The sequence below is a fragment of the Bos mutus genome, chromosome 14 (assembly GCF_027580195.1).
Source record: "Bos mutus isolate GX-2022 chromosome 14, NWIPB_WYAK_1.1, whole genome shotgun sequence".
Taxonomy (NCBI): Eukaryota; Metazoa; Chordata; class Mammalia; order Artiodactyla; family Bovidae; genus Bos; species Bos mutus.
This window is the reverse complement of record NC_091630.1, coordinates 5,711,197-5,716,815: the sequence shown is the minus strand read 5'-3', so window position 1 is coordinate 5,716,815 and position 5,619 is coordinate 5,711,197. Positions and strand designations below refer to the sequence as shown.

The following is a 5,619-nucleotide window of genomic DNA, read 5'->3' as shown; positions in this document are numbered from 1 at the left end:
GTGGGATTGCTGCGTCATCGGAGAAGGCAATGGCACCCCACTCCAGTACTCTTGCCTGGCCTGGAGAATCCCATGGACGGAGGAGCCTGGTAGGCTGCAGTCCTTGGGGTCGCTAAGAGTCAGACACGACTGAGCGACTTCACTTTCTCTTTTAACTTTCATGCACTGGAGAAGGAAATGGCAACCCACTCCAGTGTTCTTGCCTGGAGAATCCCAGGGACGGGGAGGCCTGGTGGACTGCCGTCTATGGGGTCACACAGAGTCGCACACGACTGAAGTGACTTAGCATAGCATATCATGGTAGTTTTATTACTAGTTTTTTAATCTCCATACTGTTCTCCATAATGGTTGTATCAGATTGCACACCCATTGACAGTGTAAGAGGATTGCCTTCTCTCCCCCCCCTCTCCAGCCTTTACTGTTTGTCTATTTTTTGATGATGGCCATTCTAACTGATGTGAGGTGATGACCTCCTGGTAGTTTTGATTTCTTTAATAATGAGTGATGTTGTGCATCTTTTCTTGTGTTTATTAGTTTCTTTGGAGAAATCTCTGTTTAGGTCTTCTGCCCATTTTAAGCATCATGAGCTATTTGTAAATTTTGGAGCCTAATCCCTTGTCAGTCACATCATTTGCAAATATTTTCTCTCAGTCTGTGTGTTGTCTTTTCATTTTGTTTATTGTTTCCTTTGCTGTGCATGAGTTGAAGTAGGTCCCATTAGTTTATTTTTGTTTTTATTTGGGGAGATGAATTGAAAAAGATACTGCCGTGATTTATGTCAGAGAGTATTCTGTGCATGTTTTCCTTTAGGAGTTTTATAGTTTTCAGTCTCACAGTTAGATCTGTAATCCATTTTGAGCTTACTTTTGTGTATTTTGTTAAAGAATAATCTAGTTTCATTTCAAGGATGTCCACTCTCACCTCTCTTATTCAGCATAGTTTTGGAAGCCCTAGCTATGGCAATAGAGAAGAAAAAGTAGTAAAGGGAATTGAATATGGAAAAGAAGTTAAACTGTCACTGTTTGCAGATGACATGATACTATGCACAGAAAATCCAAAAGATGCTATAAGAAAACTGCCAGAGCTCATTGGTCAATCTGGTAACACTCATCAATGAATTTGCAAGTTACAAAATTAATGTGTAGAAATCTGTTGCATTTCTATACACTAACAACAAAAGATCAGAAAGAGAAATTCAGGAAACAATTCAATTTACCATCACATCAAAAAGAATAAAATATTTAGGAATAAACCTACCTAAGGAGACAAAACACCTGTACTCCAAAAACTTAAGATGCTGATGAAATAAACTGAAGAAGACACAAACAGATGGAAAGATAGATATACCATGCTTGTGTATTGGAAGAATCAATATTGTCAATATGACTATGCTACCTAAGGCAGTCTACAGATTCAGTGCAATCCTTATCAAATTACCAGTGGCATTTTTTGCAGAACCAGAGCAAAAAATCTTAAAATTGTTATGGAAACACAAAAGACCCTGAATAGCAAAAACATTCTTGAGAAAGAGAAACAGAACTGGAGGAACCAGGCTCCCACTGGAGTGGGTTGCCATGCCCTTCTCCAGGGGATCTTCCTGACCCAGGGATTGAACCCACATCTCTTAGGTCTCCTGCATTGGTAGGTGGGTTCTTTCCCACTAGTGCCACCTGGGAATGGCATATTTTAAATAATTACTACTTAATTCCCCCGCCACGCTCCCCCCACCCCGCCATAGGCTACTGAGGCTCTGTTTTCATTGTTAATGTTTCAGTTTATTTCTAGAGGTGGTTTTTTTTTTCCCTGTCTTCACTTCAGTTTGGATAGTTCAATTGTTTTTTAATAGATCTCAAGTTTCACTGATTTTTTTTCTTCATTTATAGTATCTAATATATTTTTAAGAACATTTAGTAAATTCCTACTTCAGTTGCTGTAGTTTTCAATCCTAGAAAATTATATTTGGCGTTTTTAAAAAAAATCTTCTCTTTCCTCTTCTTTATATTCATATTTTCCTTTAGATACTTGAATATGTTTAAGATAGCTCTTTTATCATTCTTATTTGCTAATGCCATCGTTTATCACTTCCCAGTTTGTTTCTATTGTCAGATTATAAATCTGGTATGAGAAACAAGTTCATACTTCTCTGCATGTCTAGCAAATGTTAATTGCATGCTGGGCATTTTAAGTGTGAGCCTGCTGAGTTCTGGGTTTTGTTTCCTTATGTATTTTTTTTTTTAAAGAGTGCTAAACTGTGAAAGTTTGTTCTGTTAGCTAAGTTACTTAATAATTGACTAGATTCCCTTTTTTTGAGTACATATTTTATTTAGGATGCAGCACTAACAACACGATGATAAATTGTTACCAGTTTATACCAAGAAACACACTATCTTTAAAATGTGTTGTTTTCACAATTTAAGTATAGCCTTATTATTATTTGATACTAGAGTCAAAGACAACCTTTAGAGTTTTCCGCTTTGGGGCACTTAGTGACATCAAAATGATGATCTAGTCATGTAGAGGAAAGCAGTGCAAACGCAGTTTCTTTTCTTTTTGCCCGTTCCCTTGCAGTAAGATCCGTCCTCTCTCATCTGAGGAATCGTTAATAGGGAGACTTTCAACCACCTTGCAGGTCTTGTTCTTGATTATAACAGGTAATGAGCAAATCACCCAAAATACGTAAAAGTTGCCTTAAGAGATAACACATAAAGGACACAAATTCTCCCTTTGGGGTTCCACACCGGACGTGTCTGAAGTGGTGTCTGAGGTGGTCACAGATGGCTTTTGCAGCCGACACCGCACTGGGTAGGTTTCAGGCCTGATGACCCCAGTGCCATGCTGCTGCACGGCCATGAGGAATCCTCCCTTGAACCGGCTGTCATCTTTCAGAGCTTCGGAAATACCATCTTCCTTTCTGTACGCTTTCACTTTGCCGTGATTGACATCTGGATACTGAGGTGAGGAGTGGTTTCCCCAGATGATGACATTCTTCACACCATTGCAAGTCACACTGGAGACTTCCCTGGTGGTCTGGGGTTTAGGGCCTGGCACTTCCACTGCAGGGGGCATGGGTTTGCTCCCTGGTTAGAGAACTAAGATCCCAAATGCCCCATGGCACAGCCACAAAAAAAAAGAAGTCACACCAAGTTTTACACCGAGTTTAACAGAGCATATCAGCTCAGGTAAGATCCAAAAGAGTCAAGCAATCAAAGTTCTCCCTGGGGATGGGCTTGGAGCAATCAGGCCATTGGTATTGGCTGGACTTCCTACCACGAGAACGGTAACTGACTTCTTGGCATGTTTCTCAAGGCTGCACCCTGGCATTTGAAGATTTTCATATTTGCTTTGAATACATCTTTCCTCTCCATGCCATCCCTTTTTTGATGTGGAGCCCACAAGCATGGCCACGACCAGGTGTTTGAGGCAATCTGTCTTTTATTTTTTATCTGCGGCAGTGACCTCTTTCAGGAGGGTTGGGCCCAGTCTTGCGGTTCCATTAGGACACCATCCAAGACACCCATTATGAGAGTAATATCCAACGGCAGAAAAATTATAGGCTGGTCTTTACCAAAGGCAGATCCATTTCTAACACCGTACAGTAGTGACTATGTGATTTGACCAGCTGCTCCAGTCATAAGGACTCTGATTTGTTTCAAAATTTGTAGTCAAGGGCCTTCTGCTTTCAAGAGTTTTGTGACAGAAACTCTTAGAAACACTCTTGGTAGGTTTGGGGGCTCTGTGGACAGTTTGAACACCTGCCTTGACTAGATTCTCTTAAACCTTGTTTTTAAGCTTTTTTTTTGGTGGACTGATTTAGAATAGACTGTGGGTATTCAAATGACTCCCGGAATCTGGCTGGTCAAAACTCACACATCTCCGAGTTCTGTGTGAACTTTGAGGATCATCCACGTTACAGCCTCCCGGCCCATTTTTGTCTAGTTTTGAAAAGTCTCACCATGTGCCTGTGTCACCGAGTATTCAACAGCAGTCTCATGGTGACTCCGTGCTGGATTCTGAGTCTCCTCCTTCATGTTGCTTCCTTCTCTCAAAGTTCTTTGCTCTACAAAGTTGTCACATCGACTTGGGATTAATTTCACGTTAGTATCCATTGAGTCTTCCTCTACTGTAGCTCTTGCAGCAATTGAATTCCAAAGCTTAAGTTATTCTGTCTAAAATAATGCTCTGGGGCCCCAGAAGCTCTATCTATGTTGGGTTTTGGTCCTCCAGATCCAGTGGGATGATCTCAGAAGGTGAAGTGATTTTGGTACTCAAAGCCCCTCTGCCATGAAAACTCCAATATATTCACTTTTGGTGAAATATTATTTGCACACTCTTTAATCTTTTCATAATCTAGAAAGTGGATGTTAGATCAGTCTCACACAAGCATACATTTCCATGTATACATGTACACCTATACAAGCATCTATATACACATATGCACACACACATACTCATCAAGGAGAAAGTTTAATATCAGTAGCTATTTTATTATCACAATAAAAATAGCCACATAGTAATAATGGCTAAGATCTTTTGAGAGTTTATTATGAACCAGAAACTATGACAATTTAGGTGCATTATTTTCTTTTCTTCTTTTGAAATATGAAGGTTAGAGAATTGGGGTAATTTATACAAGGTCATGCATTAAGGAACAGATGAAGCCAAGTTTGAGTACAACCAACCTGACTGTAGAGGAGGAATAGGTAAACGATGGCTTGCAGACTGCCATTTGTTTTATAAATAAAGTTTTATTCCCAGGAGAACCAAGGACACTCATTTTTGTAGTGTCTGTGAGTTCTTTTGAGCTATAGTAGCAGAGTTGAGAAGTTGCAGTATAGCCTGAATAACAGCCTAAAATATTTATTATCTGTCCCTTTACAGAATGAGTTTGCTGACCCTTGCTTTAAATTGTGAATTAATCACTCTATAATTTTCAAGGCCCATCTCCATTGTTACCTTGAGGTAGTTTCTCCACGTCATTTTGCTCACCATGTAAATTCTCTTCATTCATATCCCCTACTTTCAAAGTATACTTTTCAGTATACCAAAAATAGCCTATTGTTAACAGCTTTACTGGAGAAGGAAATGGCACCCCATTCCAGTATTCTTGCCTGGAGAATCCCATGGACAGAGGGGCCTGGAGGGCTACAGTCCACGAGGTCACAAAGATTTGGACACGACTTAGCTATGAAACCACCAAGAGCTTTACCATTCACTTTCAAAATGTCTTTTTCTACCCTCCAGAATGGAAAGTTTTTGAGAACAGGTGTTTTCGTCTACTTTGTTCGTGGCTTTATTCCCAATGCCTAAGGCAGAGCCTGCCACAGAGTAGGTGTATAATTTTTAATGGATGATCCCTTGACCAAATACCTGGTTAAACTCAGACAAGGCTTCCCCGGTGGTGCTAGTGGTAAAGAACCCACCTGCCAATGCACAAGACCTAAGAACCACGGGTTTGATCCCTGGGTTGGGAAGATCCCCTGGAGGAGGGCATGGCAACCCACTCCAGCATTCTGGCCTGGAGAATTTCATGGATGAGTAGCCTGGCAGGCTACAGTCTATGGGGTCGCAAAAAGTCAGACACGACCAAAGTGACTTAGCACACAGATAAGACTCCATCCT

At 40.6% G+C, this 5,619-nt stretch overlaps 1 pseudogene; it reads right to left on the bottom strand.

Moving 5' to 3' along the window:
- Positions 1–2,509: 2,509 nt before the first annotated feature.
- Positions 2,510–4,106, bottom strand: LOC102272419 (malate dehydrogenase, cytoplasmic pseudogene; annotated as a pseudogene).
- Positions 4,107–5,619: the final 1,513 nt, after the last annotated feature.